General features: G+C 37.6%; 15 non-coding genes and 1 pseudogene across 15 annotated transcripts; all 16 read right to left on the bottom strand.

Annotated features, from left to right (window-relative positions):
- Nucleotides 1-7,726: 7,726 nt before the first annotated feature.
- LOC141346194 (5S ribosomal RNA) lies at nt 7,727-7,845 on the bottom strand (annotated as a pseudogene).
- Nucleotides 7,846-8,646: 801 nt separating this feature from the next.
- Nucleotides 8,647-8,765, bottom strand: LOC141316836 (5S ribosomal RNA). Its single transcript, XR_012351617.1, has one exon. It is a non-coding gene; the product is annotated as a 5S ribosomal RNA (ribosomal RNA).
- Nucleotides 8,766-8,849: 84 nt separating this feature from the next.
- Nucleotides 8,850-8,968, bottom strand: LOC141292777 (5S ribosomal RNA). Its single transcript, XR_012340575.1, has one exon. It is a non-coding gene; the product is annotated as a 5S ribosomal RNA (ribosomal RNA).
- An 801-nt stretch (nt 8,969-9,769) lies between these two features.
- Nucleotides 9,770-9,888, bottom strand: LOC141316826 (5S ribosomal RNA). Its single transcript, XR_012351616.1, has one exon. It is a non-coding gene; the product is annotated as a 5S ribosomal RNA (ribosomal RNA).
- An 84-nt stretch (nt 9,889-9,972) lies between these two features.
- On the bottom strand, nt 9,973-10,091 carry LOC141292772 (5S ribosomal RNA). Its single transcript, XR_012340574.1, has one exon. It is a non-coding gene; the product is annotated as a 5S ribosomal RNA (ribosomal RNA).
- An 801-nt stretch (nt 10,092-10,892) lies between these two features.
- LOC141318801 (5S ribosomal RNA) lies at nt 10,893-11,011 on the bottom strand. The gene has a single exon (XR_012353096.1). It is a non-coding gene; the product is annotated as a 5S ribosomal RNA (ribosomal RNA).
- An 801-nt stretch (nt 11,012-11,812) lies between these two features.
- Nucleotides 11,813-11,931, bottom strand: LOC141319371 (5S ribosomal RNA). Its single transcript, XR_012353630.1, has one exon. It is a non-coding gene; the product is annotated as a 5S ribosomal RNA (ribosomal RNA).
- Nucleotides 11,932-12,015: 84 nt separating this feature from the next.
- Nucleotides 12,016-12,134, bottom strand: LOC141292765 (5S ribosomal RNA). Its single transcript, XR_012340573.1, has one exon. It is a non-coding gene; the product is annotated as a 5S ribosomal RNA (ribosomal RNA).
- An 801-nt stretch (nt 12,135-12,935) lies between these two features.
- Nucleotides 12,936-13,054, bottom strand: LOC141316819 (5S ribosomal RNA). Its single transcript, XR_012351615.1, has one exon. It is a non-coding gene; the product is annotated as a 5S ribosomal RNA (ribosomal RNA).
- An 801-nt stretch (nt 13,055-13,855) lies between these two features.
- On the bottom strand, nt 13,856-13,974 carry LOC141316808 (5S ribosomal RNA). Its single transcript, XR_012351606.1, has one exon. It is a non-coding gene; the product is annotated as a 5S ribosomal RNA (ribosomal RNA).
- An 84-nt stretch (nt 13,975-14,058) lies between these two features.
- LOC141292761 (5S ribosomal RNA) lies at nt 14,059-14,177 on the bottom strand. Its single transcript, XR_012340572.1, has one exon. It is a non-coding gene; the product is annotated as a 5S ribosomal RNA (ribosomal RNA).
- Nucleotides 14,178-14,978: 801 nt separating this feature from the next.
- LOC141316797 (5S ribosomal RNA) lies at nt 14,979-15,097 on the bottom strand. Its single transcript, XR_012351595.1, has one exon. It is a non-coding gene; the product is annotated as a 5S ribosomal RNA (ribosomal RNA).
- An 84-nt stretch (nt 15,098-15,181) lies between these two features.
- LOC141292754 (5S ribosomal RNA) lies at nt 15,182-15,300 on the bottom strand. The gene has a single exon (XR_012340571.1). It is a non-coding gene; the product is annotated as a 5S ribosomal RNA (ribosomal RNA).
- Nucleotides 15,301-16,101: 801 nt separating this feature from the next.
- Nucleotides 16,102-16,220, bottom strand: LOC141316786 (5S ribosomal RNA). The gene has a single exon (XR_012351584.1). It is a non-coding gene; the product is annotated as a 5S ribosomal RNA (ribosomal RNA).
- An 801-nt stretch (nt 16,221-17,021) lies between these two features.
- Nucleotides 17,022-17,140, bottom strand: LOC141316767 (5S ribosomal RNA). Its single transcript, XR_012351563.1, has one exon. It is a non-coding gene; the product is annotated as a 5S ribosomal RNA (ribosomal RNA).
- An 84-nt stretch (nt 17,141-17,224) lies between these two features.
- On the bottom strand, nt 17,225-17,343 carry LOC141318456 (5S ribosomal RNA). Its single transcript, XR_012352772.1, has one exon. It is a non-coding gene; the product is annotated as a 5S ribosomal RNA (ribosomal RNA).
- Nucleotides 17,344-17,500: the final 157 nt, after the last annotated feature.

The following is a 17,500-nucleotide window of genomic DNA, read 5'->3' as shown; positions in this document are numbered from 1 at the left end:
GAATGAGACATAAAAGAAAATTGGTTTAAATAGATTTGGTGTATTTACAAGGTTCACATAAAAGACTTTAAAACAACACGATAAAACTAGGTAAACTCTGTTAAAAGAATACAGTTCATTTGTCCATACCCTAAAAACAGGTAAACTCTGTTAAAAGAATACAGTTCATTTGTCCATACCCTAAAAACAGGTAAACTCTGTTAAAAGAATACAGTTCATTTGTCCATACCCTAAAAACAGTCCAAGAACCCCAGTGTGTTGATAAGTCCAATGTGAGTGTCCACCAGTGTATATACAATCCACAGAAAGTGTAATCCAAAGTTTGCAGGTGGTGAATGGAAAGGTGAGCTCTAAAATTAGCAACTCCTCAATCCAACAGTTTGGTGACTGTCCTTTGTTTGTCATGCTGCTCTCTTATACAGTTGTACTTCCTGCTTCCTGTCATGTGTCTAGTCACATGACAGGCCAACCATCCATTTATTAAAGACACATACACTTAAAATGTTAAGAGTAATAAAATGGCCTAAAAAACATGTAAAACACTTAAAACTCTATAATACATGTAAATGATTGTAATAAATAGAGCGGTAAAACACGTCTTTCTAAAAGCCAGCATATTATATAAATAGTGAAGAAAAGGCAAAAGCTTACAGCACCTGGTATTCCCAGGCGGTCTCCCATAAAAGTGTAACAATCGGCCTTATCAGCCGAGTTACAAGACTAAAATGGGGTCAGATTTAACTGTGAGAGATGACTAGTGGTTAAAAGAATGAGACATAAAAGAAAATTGGTTTAAATAGATTTGGTGTATTTACAAGGTTCACATAAAAGACTTTAAAACAACACGATAAAACTAGGTAAACTCTGTTAAAAGAATACAGTTCATTTGTCCATACCCTAAAAACAGGTAAACTCTGTTAAAAGAATACAGTTCATTTGTCCATACCCTAAAAACAGTCCAAGAACCCCAGTGTGTTGATAAGTCCAATGTGAGTGTCCACCAGTGTATATACAATCCACAGAAAGTGTAATCCAAAGTTTGCAGGTGGTGAATGGAAAGGTGAGCTCTAAAATTAGCAACTCCTCAATCCAACAGTTTGGTGACTGTCCTTTGTTTGTCATGCTGCTCTCTTATACAGTTGTACTTCCTGCTTCCTGTCATGTGTCTAGTCACATGACAGGCCAACCATCCATTTATTAAAGACACATACACTTAAAATGTTAAGAGTAATAAAATGGCCTAAAAAACATGTAAAACACTTAAAACTCTATAATACATGTAAATGATTGTAATAAATAGAGCGGTAAAACACGTCTTTCTAAAAGCCAGCATATTATATAAATAGTGAAGAAAAGGCAAAAGCTTACAGCACCTGGTATTCCCAGGCGGTCTCCCATCCAAGTACTAACCAGGCCCGACGCTGCTTAGCTTCCGAGATCAGACGAGATCGGGCGCTCTTTTTTTTTTTTTTTTTTTTTTTTTTTTTTTTTTTTTTTTTAAAAACATATTACATCACAAAAAGTACAAAATACATTTCACATTTTTTACATATTCAGATATGTACATTAATTCATTCATATTTCTGCCATTTCCATTGCAAACTATTTTCTGAATACTCTACCAATGTGTTTCCTTTTACAAACGTTTCAATAAAATCATCCTCTCTGTCACTCATTAGAAAATATTTCCATATTAAATTCACAGAGTTTTCCATTTTGTTTTTAAACAAAACCCATACATCAACTTTCCTTTTTTCATATTTTGATACATTTCTTCTTAGCCATATTACATTCTTTGCAATTGTTGTCAATAAAGTAAAGACATTCACATTACAACCTTTACCATTGTACCCAAATAAAACCATTTTTTCCCAAGCATTTTGTGTCATATTCTCATTATATTTTTCTTTCAGCATGGATTTTACAATTTTTTTCATTCTTCCCATAAAATCATCCAATTCTTCACAATAAAAAAATAGATGTAATAGACCTTCTTCACTTTTCATGCATACCTTACACCTTGCATCTTTTTCTATCCCAATTTTACACAACCTCATTTCTGTTAAAATACCATTATGTCTTAATAAGAAATTAAAATCTTCTAAAATTGGATCCATATATTTCATTCCCACATTTTTCCAAATATCTATTTCATCTACATCATATCTTTCTTTCCAATAGCTGTTTGCCACAGGTTTAGCAAAAGCCCTTTCCCTAAAAACCAAATAAAAATCTTTTACTTTACATTCAAAAAAACACTTATTTTCACCATTTGTCTTTTTTAAATATAGCTCAGGCATGCCTTCATTCTCATCCTTTTCATTTTTTTCAATCCTTTCCACCCATCCTTTTGGTATTGCTTTCTTTAATTCATCGAACTGTTTTATCAGTGTTCCTTTTGTCACATTCCTTTCTATTTCAAAAATTGCATCCATAATTGCTTGTACTGGAAGATAACCATTTATTACTTCATATAAAATGTCTTTGACTTGTCTTACTCCTCCATCCCACCATTTCTTATAGTAAATTACATTCCCTTCATTTGTAACATTCGAGTTTAAAAACAGAGGTTGTTCTAACAGTTGCATTCTTCCTTTTGGTAAAATTAATACTTTATCTAAGAAAGATGACCAGGTTTCTAAAACTTCTTTATAAAAATTTGGTAGACCCATTAACATATATTTTTTTGTCTTCATCCACAGTGCGTTCCATCCCATGCTAAAATTACTAAATTTCTTTAAAAAATATTCCATTACATTTTTCCACATTGCCTTTCTCTTAACATCCATAAACCTTTTCACCAATTTAACTCTTAATGTTTTCATTCTTAAAATTGGATCTAATAGCCCTAGTCCTCCTACATCAGTTCCACCAATAAGCGTATCATATGCAATTTTTGCTCTTCCCTTTCCCCATAAAAAATTTAAAACACTTTCTTTTATTCTTTTAAAAAACTCATAAGGCAATGGAGTTACACTCAGCACATACCAAATCTTAGAAAGCATTAAAGCATTTATCACTAATACCTTTCCCTTTAATGTTAAATTTCTTAATTTCCAAAATCTCAATCTTTGTTCCATTCCTTTTAATGCTCCCTCCCAATTAAAAACATCAGCTTTATTAAAATCCATACCCATCCAAATTCCTAAAAGTTTTATATGTTCTCCTTCTTCTTTAAAATGCATGTGCTGAGGTAATGTTTCCACATTCCCAATTCTCATACACAAGCTCTTTTCAATATTGACCTTAGCTCCAGACCCTTTACAATATTTCTCCACAATCCCCATTGCCTTAACAACACTTTGAATGTCTTCAACCAACAATGTTGTGTCATCTGCGTATTGGTAGATTGGCTCCTGTATATTACTTCCCTCTATTCTAATACCCTTTATCTCTGTATCTGCTTTTATTGCTAATCCCAAAGGTTCTGCTACTAGTGAATAAAGTAAAGCAGATAAAGGACACCCTTGCCTTATAGACCTTGTTAGTTGAAAACATTCTGATAAAAACCCATTGCATTTAATACACGTAAAAATATTAGAATAAAAGATCATAATCCACTTTCTAAAATTTTTCCCAAATCCAAATTCTTTGATAACATTTAGTAAATATCCATGCTCCACTCTATCAAAGGCTTTTTCTAAATCCAAACTTATTAAATATCCCTTCTTATTTTTTTCCTTCATATAAAACATTGTGTCTCTTATACTTTGAACAATATCTAGAATATCTTTATCTTGTATTCCATATGCCTGGGTAGTACTTATGATTTTAGGTAAAACTGTCCTTAATCTATTTGCTAACACCTTTGCTAAAATTTTGAAATCTGTATTTAGCATTGTTAAAGGCCTGTAATTCTTAAGATCATTAGGATTTCCTCTTTTTTTATAAATCATTTTAATCATTCCTATCTTCATTCTTTCACTTAACTCCTCTTTTTTAAAAATCTCATCATATACTTCTTTTAAAATTGGGACTAATATTTCTCTAAAATTCTTATAAAACTCGTTTGTTAACCCATCTATACCTGGGCTCTTTCCCAACGTTAACTGCTTTATTGCTGTGTCAATTTCCTCTTCTGTTATCTCATCATCACATAAAACCTTATCTTCTGTAGAGACCTTTACTTTTATTTGATTTAAAAAGAAATCTTCTTCTATTTTATCAACCCCTTGTCTCTTAAACATGTCTTCATAAAAATTCTTAATTACCAATAAAATCTCTTTTGTTCCTTGCTTTATGTCTCCATTTTTATCTAACACCTCCTTCATTAAATCTGCTCTTTGTCTATTTTTTTCTAAATCAAAAAAAAATTTTGTGCATCTTTCCCCCTCCACAACATATTTTGCTTTACTTCTAATGATCGCCCCCTTACATTTTTCATCTTCAATTTCCCTTAATTTTTCTCGTAAAATTAAGATTTTACCTATGTCTTCTTCATTTAGATTTTGCTCCTGTCTTTTTTCTTCTTTATCTATCTCTTTTCTTATCTCAGTTTCCTTTCTGATGTTAGCTTTTTTTAACAATTTACAAAATTGTATTGATAAACTCTTTATATCCAATTTCACGTTATCCCACCATATTCTTTTCTCTTCTGCGTAAATCTTATTTAATTTACTAACTTCTAATAGTTGTTTAATTCTTTCTTTGTAAGATTCTTCTTTTAAAATTGTTGCATTTAAGACCCACACCCCTGATCCTCTCTCCACTCTTACACAATCTAAAGTCATACATAAAAGAAAATGATCACTATACCCTACTTCCTTATAAAATACATTTTGGATATTTCCCTCCATTTCCTCCTTACATAAAACGTAATCAATTCTACTTTGTTTTATCTTATTCATTACCACTTGCACTCTTGAAAATTTTCTCTTTTTCCTATTTCTTTCCCTCCATATATCTATTAGATTACATTCCTTCATTATTTTCACCAATTCCTCTCTCCCTTTGTCTGTCTTAAAAACCATTTCACTTGCCAAATCCAATTCTGTAAAGACAGTATTGAAATCACCCATTAAAATAACATTCTGCCATGTTTTTAAATTAATATTCACTTTTTTAAAAAAATCTACTTTTCCCTTTTCTTCATTTGGTGCATGAATATTATAGATAATAAAAAACTCTTTTCCTTTTTCTATTTTCACCGCCATACTTTTTCCCACTCCATCATCCAATATTACTTGTTCTTTTTCACATACTCCTCTTTTAATTAGAACTGCAACCCCACAACCTACTTTATCATTTCCATTATTAAAATATATATTTCCATCCCATTTTGTAACACTTTCATTTTTCCAATTTGTTTCCTGCAACACAATGACATCGGTATTTTTACATAAAACCTTCATCTTTTCAAATTTCTCCATATTCAGCAAACCCCTAGCATTCCATGACACAATTTTTAAAAACATAAAAAAACATACATTGAAAAATAAATCACAAAAACCAAACATTTTTTTTCTATTCTCCCTCCTCCTCCTCCATTAATGCTTGAAATCTATTTTCCCATAAAGTTTTTTCTTTACTCTGTTCTTTTTTTTTCTCAAGTCTCTTCTTCTTAGCAACTTCTAGATTTGGTATTACCTTAGTGATCCGTCTTCTTATAGTCTCTCTTCTATCCATTCTGAAGTCCATTTTCTCCCCTTCTTTCTTCTCCTCAGTTCTCTCTTTCTTTTCTTCCTCGTTACCTTTTGCATGTTGTTCCTCCATTTCTTCCAGTGCTCCTTGTGATATATTCAGTGGTGTCCATATTCCTTCGTCCATTGCTGCTTCTTGTCCATCCTCTTCCATCTCCTGATTCTTCTCATTGGTCTTTTTATTCCCTTCATTTTCTTTTGCAGTCTCTCCAGCATTTCCAAGTTCCGTCTCTTCCACCATTTGCCCACCCACATCTTCCAAATCTGTATTTTGCGTTCCATCCAAATCTGCTATCCAACACTCACATCTTGCCATCACTTTTCTGCACTCCGGGCACTTCACCGCATCACAGTCCCTTGCGAAATGCCCCTGTTCATCGCACTGATAGCACTTGAACTCTGGGCAGTTTTTGAACACGTGTCCAGGATTCATGCACAATCGACAGGTTTTAACCTGCCGATCATGCATAATCCGGAAGTACTGCGATCCTTCCTCCGTGTCAAATTTTGTGCTGTATGGCAAGGATATGACTTCTTTTGGGAATTTCACCCTTAGGTACCTTGTACCGTCTGCTATATCGGTGCCCGGATACATTCTTCTTTTGATTTCAGATGCAGGTGTCACTCCCCAATTATGTAATTTTTCCAAAATATCAGAATCAGCAATGTAGGCGGGCAAATGTATGAAAGAAACATACTCTCTTGTTTGTAATTTCCTTATCTCACACAGTTTTCCTTTTATCATCAAAAAATCCTCCAAGTCCTCGCATACATCCGTATTCGTCAGTGTGATTTCATACTCCTTTCCATGTCTGGGTCTCACTGCCAGTATCTTCCCCCCTCCAACTTTTCCGTTCACTGCTTTAATTATATCTTCAGCCCTCGCATCTCTCAGTTCTGTCAAATCCACTATCACTGTAGCCTCTTTCGAGTAAATCCTCTTATTATAATCCATACGTAGATGTCCAACTTGTTGTCCTTTATCCATTCCTTTGTTCAGTAACTCTCGTCTTTCTCCTGTCATATCCGTACCGTTAGCTGGTAATCCATCCATTGTAAAAAGTGCGTGAAGAGAAAAAAAAAAACTACTCCCCAGACAGCAAACTGCTGCTGGGAAGTGTGAAAACTAACAAAAACTCACTCAAAAATAAAAAATCTTAATTAACAAAACCCATTAAACAAAACAAAAAATAAGGTGAGCCTCTCTCACCAACTGCTTCCTAATGCTGCCACGTCACTTCCTGAACTGCTCAGTAGCGCCCTCAGGTGGCGGTATGGCCATAAGCGAGGGCTGCTCCAAAAAGTGGGCTATTTAAAGATCAGCCTCCGTAAAAGCCAGCATATTATATAAATAGTGAAGAAAAGGCAAAAGCTTACAGCACCTGGTATTCCCAGGCGGTCTCCCATAAAAGTGTAACAATCGGCCTTATCAGCCGAGTTACAAGACTAAAATGGGGTCAGATTTAACTGTGAGAGATGACTAGTGGTTAAAAGAATGAGACATAAAAGAAAATTGGTTTAAATAGATTTGGTGTATTTACAAGGTTCACATAAAAGACTTTAAAACAACACGATAAAACTAGGTAAACTCTGTTAAAAGAATACAGTTCATTTGTCCATACCCTAAAAACAGGTAAACTCTGTTAAAAGAATACAGTTCATTTGTCCATACCCTAAAAACAGTCCAAGAACCCCAGTGTGTTGATAAGTCCAATGTGAGTGTCCACCAGTGTATATACAATCCACAGAAAGTGTAATCCAAAGTTTGCAGGTGGTGAATGGAAAGGTGAGCTCTAAAATTAGCAACTCCTCAATCCAACAGTTTGGTGACTGTCCTTTGTTTGTCATGCTGCTCTCTTATACAGTTGTACTTCCTGCTTCCTGTCATGTGTCTAGTCACATGACAGGCCAACCATCCATTTATTAAAGACACATACACTTAAAATGTTAAGAGTAATAAAATGGCCTAAAAAACATGTAAAACACTTAAAACTCTATAATACATGTAAATGATTGTAATAAATAGAGCGGTAAAACACGTCTTTCTAAAAGCCAGCATAATATATAAATAGTGAAGAAAAGGCAAAAGCTTACAGCACCTGGTATTCCCAGGCTGTCTCCCATCCAAGTACTAACCAGGCCCGACGCTGCTTAGCTTCCGAGATCAGACTAGATCGGGTGCTCTCAGCGCGGTATGGTCATAAGGGAGGGCTGCTCCAAAAAGTGGGCTATTTAAAGATCAGCCTCCGTAAAAGCCAGCATATTATATAAATAGTGAAGAAAAGGCAAAAGCTTACAGCACCTGGTATTCCCAGGCGGTCTCCCATAAAAGTGTAACAATCGACCTTATCAGCCGAGTTACAAGACTAAAATGGGGTCAGATTTAACTGTGAGAGATGACTAGTGGTTAAAAGAATGAGACATAAAAGAAAATTGGTTTAAATAGATTTGGTGTATTTACAAGGTTCACATAAAAGACTTTAAAACAACACGATAAAACTAGGTAAACTCTGTTAAAAGAATACAGTTCATTTGTCCATACCCTAAAAACAGGTAAACTCTGTTAAAAGAATACAGTTCATTTGTCCATACCCTAAAAACAGTCCAAGAACCCCAGTGTGTTGATAAGTCCAATGTGAGTGTCCACCAGTGTATATACAATCCACAGAAAGTGTAATCCAAAGTTTGCAGGTGGTGAATGGAAAGGTGAGCTCTAAAATTAGCAACTCCTCAATCCAACAGTTTGGTGACTGTCCTTTGTTTGTCATGCTGCTCTCTTATACAGTTGTACTTCCTGCTTCCTGTCATGTGTCTAGTCACATGACAGGCCAACCATCCATTTATTAAAGACACATACACTTAAAATGTTAAGAGTAATAAAATGGCCTAAAAAACATGTAAAACACTTAAAACTCTATAATACATTTAAATGATTGTAATAAATAGAGCGGTAAAACACGTCTTTCTAAAAGCCAGCATATTATATAAATAGTGAAGAAAAGGCAAAAGCTTACAGCACCTGGTATTCCCAGGCGGTCTCCCATCCAAGTAGTAACCAGGCCCGACGCTGCTTAGCTTCCGAGATCAGACGAGATCGGGCGCTCTCAGCGCGGTATGGCCATAAGCGAGGGCTGCTCCAAAAAGTGGGCTATTTAAAGATCAGCCTCCGTAAAAGCCAGCATATTATATAAATAGTGAAGAAAAGGCAAAAGCTTACAGCACCTGGTATTCCCAGGCGGTCTCCCATCCAAGTACTAACCAGGCCCGACGCTGCTTAGCTTCCGAGATCAGACGAGATCGGGCGCTCTCAGCGCGGTATGGCCATAAGCGAGGGCTGCTCCAAAAAGTGGGCTATTTAAAGATCAGCCTCCGTAAAAGCCAGCATATTATATAAATAGTGAAGAAAAGGCAAAAGCTTACAGCACCTGGTATTCCCAGGCGGTCTCCCATAAAAGTGTAACAATCGGCCTTATCAGCCGAGTTACAAGACTAAAATGGGGTCAGATTTAACTGTGAGAGATGACTAGTGGTTAAAAGAATGAGACATAAAAGAAAATTGGTTTAAATAGATTTGGTGTATTTACAAGGTTCACATAAAAGACTTTAAAACAACACGATAAAACTAGGTAAACTCTGTTAAAAGAATACAGTTCATTTGTCCATACCCTAAAAACAGGTAAACTCTGTTAAAAGAATACAGTTCATTTGTCCATACCCTAAAAACAGTCCAAGAACCCCAGTGTGTTGATAAGTCCAATGTGAGTGTCCACCAGTGTATATACAATCCACAGAAAGTGTAATCCAAAGTTTGCAGGTGGTGAATGGAAAGGTGAGCTCTAAAATTAGCAACTCCTCAATCCAACAGTTTGGTGACTGTCCTTTGTTTGTCATGCTGCTCTCTTATACAGTTGTACTTCCTGCTTCCTGTCATGTGTCTAGTCACATGACAGGCCAACCATCCATTTATTAAAGACACATACACTTAAAATGTTAAGAGTAATAAAATGGCCTAAAAAACATGTAAAACACTTAAAACTCTATAATACATTTAAATGATTGTAATAAATAGAGCGGTAAAACACGTCTTTCTAAAAGCCAGCATATTATATAAATAGTGAAGAAAAGGCAAAAGCTTACAGCACCTGGTATTCCCAGGCGGTCTCCCATCCAAGTAGTAACCAGGCCCGACGCTGCTTAGCTTCCGAGATCAGACGAGATCGGGCGCTCTCAGCGCGGTATGGCCATAAGCGAGTGCTGCTCCAAAAAGTGGGCTATTTAAAGATCAGCCTCCGTAAAAGCCAGCATATTATATAAATAGTGAAGAAAAGGCAAAAGCTTACAGCACCTGGTATTCCCAGGCGGTCTCCCATCCAAGTACTAACCAGGCCCGACGCTGCTTAGCTTCCGAGATCAGACGAGATCGGGCGCTCTCAGCGCGGTATGGCCATAAGCGAGGGCTGCTCCAAAAAGTGGGCTATTTAAAGATCAGCCTCCGTAAAAGCCAGCATATTATATAAATAGTGAAGAAAAGGCAAAAGCTTACAGCACCTGGTATTCCCAGGCGGTCTCCCATAAAAGTGTAACAATCGGCCTTATCAGCCGAGTTACAAGACTAAAATGGGGTCAGATTTAACTGTGAGAGATGACTAGTGGTTAAAAGAATGAGACATAAAAGAAAATTGGTTTAAATAGATTTGGTGTATTTACAAGGTTCACATAAAAGACTTTAAAACAACACGATAAAACTAGGTAAACTCTGTTAAAAGAATACAGTTCATTTGTCCATACCCTAAAAACAGGTAAACTCTGTTAAAAGAATACAGTTCATTTGTCCATACCCTAAAAACAGTCCAAGAACCCCAGTGTGTTGATAAGTCCAATGTGAGTGTCCACCAGTGTATATAAAATCCACAGAAAGTGTAATCCAAAGTTTGCAGGTGGTGAATGGAAAGGTGAGCTCTAAAATTAGCAACTCCTCAATCCAACAGTTTGGTGACTGTCCTTTGTTTGTCATGCTGCTCTCTTATACAGTTGTACTTCCTGCTTCCTGTCATGTGTCTAGTCACATGACAGGCCAACCATCCATTTATTAAAGACACATACACTTAAAATGTTAAGAGTAATAAAATGGCCTAAAAAACATGTAAAACACTTACAACTCTATAATACATGTAAATGATTGTAATAAATAGAGCGGTAAAACACGTCTTTCTAAAAGCCAGCATAATATATAAATAGTGAAGAAAAGGCAAAAGCTTACAGCACCTGGTATTCCCAGGCGGTCTCCCATCCAAGTAGTAACCAGGCCCGACGCTGCTTAGCTTCCGAGATCAGACGAGATCGGGCGCTCTCTGCGCGGTATGGCCATAAGCGAGGGCTGCTCCAAAAAGTGGGCTATTTAAAGATCAGCCTCCGTAAAAGCCAGCATATTATATAAATAGTGAAGAAAAGGCAAAAGCTTACAGCACCTGGTATTCCCAGGCGGTCTCCCATAAAAGTGTAACAATCGGCCTTATCAGCCGAGTTACAAGACTAAAATGGGGTCAGATTTAACTGTGAGAGATGACTAGTGGTTAAAAGAATGAGACATAAAAGAAAATTGGTTTAAATAGATTTGGTGTATTTACAAGGTTCACATAAAAGACTTTAAAACAACACGATAAAACTAGGTAAACTCTGTTAAAAGAATACAGTTCATTTGTCCATACCCTAAAAACAGGTAAACTCTGTTAAAAGAATACAGTTCATTTGTCCATACCCTAAAAACAGTCCAAGAACCCCAGTGTGTTGATAAGTCCAATGTGAGTGTCCACCAGTGTATATACAATCCACAGAAAGTGTAATCCAAAGTTTGCAGGTGGTGAATGGAAAGGTGAGCTCTAAAATTAGCAACTCCTCAATCCAACAGTTTGGTGACTGTCCTTTGTTTGTCATGCTGCTCTCTTATACAGTTGTACTTCCTGCTTCCTGTCATGTGTCTAGTCACATGACAGGCCAACCATCCATTTATTAAAGACACATACACTTAAAATGTTAAGAGTAATAAAATGGCCTAAAAAACATGTAAAACACTTAAAACTCTATAATACATGTAAATGATTGTAATAAATAGAGCGGTAAAACACGTCTTTCTAAAAGCCAGCATAATATATAAATAGTGAAGAAAAGGCAAAAGCTTACAGCACCTGGTATTCCCAGGCTGTCTCCCATCCAAGTACTAACCAGGCCCGACGCTGCTTAGCTTCCGAGATCAGACGAGATCGGGCGCTCTCAGCGCGGTATGGTCATAAGAGAGGGCTGCTCCAAAAAGTGGGCTATTTAAAGATCAGCCTCCGTAAAAGCCAGCATATTATATAAATAGTGAAGAAAAGGCAAAAGCTTACAGCACCTGGTATTCCCAGGCGGTCTCCCATCCAAGTACTAACCAGGCCCGACGCTGCTTAGCTTCCGAGATCAGACGAGATCGGGCGCTCTCAGCGCGGTATGGCCATAAGCGAGGGCTGCTCCAAAAAGTGGGCTATTTAAAGATCAGCCTCCGTAAAAGCCAGCATATTATATAAATAGTGAAGAAAAGGCAAAAGCTTACAGCACCTGGTATTCCCAGGCGGTCTCCCATAAAAGTGTAACAATCGGCCTTATCAGCCGAGTTACAAGACTAAAATGGGGTCAGATTTAACTGTGAGAGATGACTAGTGGTTAAAAGAATGAGACATAAAAGAAAATTGGTTTAAATAGATTTGGTGTATTTACAAGGTTCACATAAAAGACTTTAAAACAACACGATAAAACTAGGTAAACTCTGTTAAAAGAATACAGTTCATTTGTCCATACCCTAAAAACAGGTAAACTCTGTTAAAAGAATACAGTTCATTTGTCCATACCCTAAAAACAGTCCAAGAACCCCAGTGTGTTGATAAGTCCAATGTGAGTGTCCACCAGTGTATATACAATCCACAGAAAGTGTAATCCAAAGTTTGCAGGTGGTGAATGGAAAGGTGAGCTCTAAAATTAGCAACTCCTCAATCCAACAGTTTGGTGACTGTCCTTTGTTTGTCATGCTGCTCTCTTATACAGTTGTACTTCCTGCTTCCTGTCATGTGTCTAGTCACATGACAGGCCAACCATCCATTTATTAAAGACACATACACTTAAAATGTTAAGAGTAATAAAATGGCCTAAAAAACATGTAAAACACTTAAAACTCTATAATACATGTAAATGATTGTAATAAATAGAGCGGTAAAACACGTCTTTCTAAAAGCCAGCATAATATATAAATAGTGAAGAAAAGGCAAAAGCTTACAGCACCTGGTATTCCCAGGCGGTCTCCCATCCAAGTAGTAACCAGGCCCGACGCTGCTTAGCTTCCGAGATCAGACGAGATCGGGCGCTCTCAGCGCGGTATGGCCATAAGCGAGGGCTGCTCCAAAAAGTGGGCTATTTAAAGATCAGCCTCCGTAAAAGCCAGCATATTATATAAATAGTGAAGAAAAGGCAAAAGCTTACAGCACCTGGTATTCCCAGGCGGTCTCCCATAAAAGTGTAACAATCGGCCTTATCAGCCGAGTTACAAGACTAAAATGGGGTCAGATTTAACTGTGAGAGATGACTAGTGGTTAAAAGAATGAGACATAAAAGAAAATTGGTTTAAATAGATTTGGTGTATTTACAAGGTTCACATAAAAGACTTTAAAACAACACGATAAAACTAGGTAAACTCTGTTAAAAGAATACAGTTCATTTGTCCATACCCTAAAAACAGGTAAACTCTGTTAAAAGAATACAGTTCATTTGTCCATACCCTAAAAACAGTCCAAGAACCCCAGTGTGTTGATAAGTCCAATGTGAGTGTCCACCAGTGTATATACAATCCACAGAAAGTGTAATCCAAAGTTTGCAGGTGGTGAATGGAAAGGTGAGCTCTAAAATTAGCAACTCCTCAATCCAACAGTTTGGTGACTGTCCTTTGTTTGTCATGCTGCTCTCTTATACAGTTGTACTTCCTGCTTCCTGTCATGTGTCTAGTCACATGACAGGCCAACCATCCATTTATTAAAGACACATACACTTAAAATGTTAAGAGTAATAAAATGGCCTAAAAAACATGTAAAACACTTAAAACTCTATAATACATTTAAATGATTGTAATAAATAGAGCGGTAAAACACGTCTTTCTAAAAGCCAGCATATTATATAAATAGTGAAGAAAAGGCAAAAGCTTACAGCACCTGGTATTCCCAGGCGGTCTCCCATCCAAGTAGTAACCAGGCCCGACGCTGCTTAGCTTCCGAGATCAGACGAGATCGGGCGCTCTCAGCGCGGTATGGCCATAAGCGAGTGCTGCTCCAAAAAGTGGGCTATTTAAAGATCAGCCTCCGTAAAAGCCAGCATATTATATAAATAGTGAAGAAAAGGCAAAAGCTTACAGCACCTGGTATTCCCAGGCGGTCTCCCATCCAAGTACTAACCAGGCCCGACGCTGCTTAGCTTCCGAGATCAGACGAGATCGGGCGCTCTCAGCGCGGTATGGCCATAAGCGAGGGCTGCTCCAAAAAGTGGGCTATTTAAAGATCAGCCTCCGTAAAAGCCAGCATATTATATAAATAGTGAAGAAAAGGCAAAAGCTTACAGCACCTGGTATTCCCAGGCGGTCTCCCATAAAAGTGTAACAATCGGCCTTATCAGCCGAGTTACAAGACTAAAATGGGGTCAGATTTAACTGTGAGAGATGACTAGTGGTTAAAAGAATGAGACATAAAAGAAAATTGGTTTAAATAGATTTGGTGTATTTACAAGGTTCACATAAAAGACTTTAAAACAACACGATAAAACTAGGTAAACTCTGTTAAAAGAATACAGTTCATTTGTCCATACCCTAAAAACAGGTAAACTCTGTTAAAAGAATACAGTTCATTTGTCCATACCCTAAAAACAGTCCAAGAACCCCAGTGTGTTGATAAGTCCAATGTGAGTGTCCACCAGTGTATATACAATCCACAGAAAGTGTAATCCAAAGTTTGCAGGTGGTGAATGGAAAGGTGAGCTCTAAAATTAGCAACTCCTCAATCCAACAGTTTGGTGACTGTCCTTTGTTTGTCATGCTGCTCTCTTATACAGTTGTACTTCCTGCTTCCTGTCATGTGTCTAGTCACATGACAGGCCAACCATCCATTTATTAAAGACACATACACTTAAAATGTTAAGAGTAATAAAATGGCCTAAAAAACATGTAAAACACTTAAAACTCTATAATACATTTAAATGATTGTAATAAATAGAGCGGTAAAACACGTCTTTCTAAAAGCCAGCATATTATATAAATAGTGAAGAAAAGGCAAAAGCTTACAGCACCTGGTATTCCCAGGCGGTCTCCCATCCAAGTAGTAACCAGGCCCGACGCTGCTTAGCTTCCGAGATCAGACGAGATCGGGCGCTCTCAGCGCGGTATGGCCATAAGCGAGGGCTGCTCCAAAAAGTGGGCTATTTAAAGATCAGCCTCCGTAAAAGCCAGCATATTATATAAATAGTGAAGAAAAGGCAAAAGCTTACAGCACCTGGTATTCCCAGGCGGTCTCCCATCCAAGTACTAACCAGGCCCGACGCTGCTTAGCTTCCGAGATCAGACGAGATCGGGCGCTCTCAGCGCGGTATGGCCATAAGCGAGGGCTGCTCCAAAAAGTGGGCTATTTAAAGATCAGCCTCCGTAAAAGCCAGCATATTATATAAATAGTGAAGAAAAGGCAAAAGCTTACAGCACCTGGTATTCCCAGGCGGTCTCCCATAAAAGTGTAACAATCGGCCTTATCAGCCGAGTTACAAGACTAAAATGGGGTCAGATTTAACTGTGAGAGATGACTAGTGGTTAAAAGAATGAGACATAAAAGAAAATTGGTTTAAATAGATTTGGTGTATTTACAAGGTTCACATAAAAGACTTTAAAACAACACGATAAAACTAGGTAAACTCTGTTAAAAGAATACAGTTCATTTGTCCATACCCTAAAAACAGGTAAACTCTGTTAAAAGAATACAGTTCATTTGTCCATACCCTAAAAACAGTCCAAGAACCCCAGTGTGTTGATAAGTCCAATGTGAGTGTCCACCAGTGTATATACAATCCACAGAAAGTGTAATCCAAAGTTTGCAGGTGGTGAATGGAAAGGTGAGCTCTAAAATTAGCAACTCCTCAATCCAACAGTTTGGTGACTGTCCTTTGTTTGTCATGCTGCTCTCTTATACAGTTGTACTTCCTGCTTCCTGTCATGTGTCTAGTCACATGACAGGCCAACCATCCATTTATTAAAGACACATACACTTAAAATGTTAAGAGTAATAAAATGGCCTAAAAAACATGTAAAACACTTAAAACTCTATAATACATGTAAATGATTGTAATAAATAGAGCGGTAAAACACGTCTTTCTAAAAGCCAGCATAATATATAAATAGTGAAGAAAAGGCAAAAGCTTACAGCACCTGGTATTCCCAGGCGGTCTCCCATCCAAGTAGTAACCAGGCCCGACGCTGCTTAGCTTCCGAGATCAGACGAGATCGGGCGCTCTCAGCGCGGTATGGCCATAAGCGAGGGCTGCTCCAAAAAGTGGGCTATTTAAAGATCAGCCTCCGTAAAAGCCAGCATATTATATAAATAGTGAAGAAAAGGCAAAAGCTTACAGCACCTGGTATTCCCAGGCGGTCTCCCATAAAAGTGTAACAATCGGCCTTATCAGCCGAGTTACAAGACTAAAATGGGGTCAGATTTAACTGTGAGAGATGACTAGTGGTTAAAAGAATGAGACATAAAAGAAAATTGGTTTAAATAGATTTGGTGTATTTACAAGGTTCACATAAAAGACTTTAAAACAACACGATAAAACTAGGTAAACTCTGTTAAAAGAATACAGTTCATTTGTCCATACCCTAAAAACAGGTAAACTCTGTTAAAAGAATACAGTTCATTTGTCCATACCCTAAAAACAGTCCAAGAACCCCAGTGTGTTGATAAGTCCAATGTGAGTGTCCACCAGTGTATATACAATCCACAGAAAGTGTAATCCAAAGTTTGCAGGTGGTGAATGGAAAGGTGAGCTCTAAAATTAGCAACTCCTCAATCCAACAGTTTGGTGACTGTCCTTTGTTTGTCATGCTGCTCTCTTATACAGTTGTACTTCCTGCTTCCTGTCATGTGTCTAGTCACATGACAGGCCAACCATCCATTTATTAAAGACACATACACTTAAAATGTTAAGAGTAATAAAATGGCCTAAAAAACATGTAAAACACTTAAAACTCTATAATACATTTAAATGATTGTAATAAATAGAGCGGTAAAACACGTCTTTCTAAAAGCCAGCATATTATATAAATAGTGAAGAAAAGGCAAAAGCTTACAGCACCTGGTATTCCCAGGCGGTCTCCCATCCAAGTAGTAACCAGGCCCGACGCTGCTTAGCTTCCGAGATCAGACGAGATCGGGCGCTCTCAGCGCGGTATGGCCATAAGCGAGGGCTGCTCCAAAAAGTGGGCTATTTAAAGATCAGCCTCCGTAAAAGCCAGCATATTATATAAATAGTGAAGAAAAGGCAAAAGCTTACAGCAGCTGGTATTCCCAGGCGGTCTCCCATCCAAGTACTAACCAGGCCCGACGCTGCTTAGCTTCCGAGATCAGACGAGATCGGGCGCTCTCAGCGCGGTATGGCCATAAGCGAGGGCTGCTCCAAAAAGTGGGCTATTTAAAGATCAGCCTCCGTAAAAGCCAGCATATTATATAAATAGTGAAGAAAAGGCAAAAGCTTACAGCACCTGGTATTCCCAGGCGGTCTCCCATAAAAGTGTAACAATCGGCCTTATCAGCCGAGTTACA

The sequence above is a fragment of the Garra rufa genome, chromosome 1 (assembly GCF_049309525.1).
Source record: "Garra rufa chromosome 1, GarRuf1.0, whole genome shotgun sequence".
Lineage (NCBI taxonomy): Eukaryota > Metazoa > Chordata > Actinopteri > Cypriniformes > Cyprinidae > Garra > Garra rufa.
The sequence above is the reverse complement of the archived record's forward strand: the minus strand, read 5'-3'. Positions and strand labels throughout refer to the sequence as shown.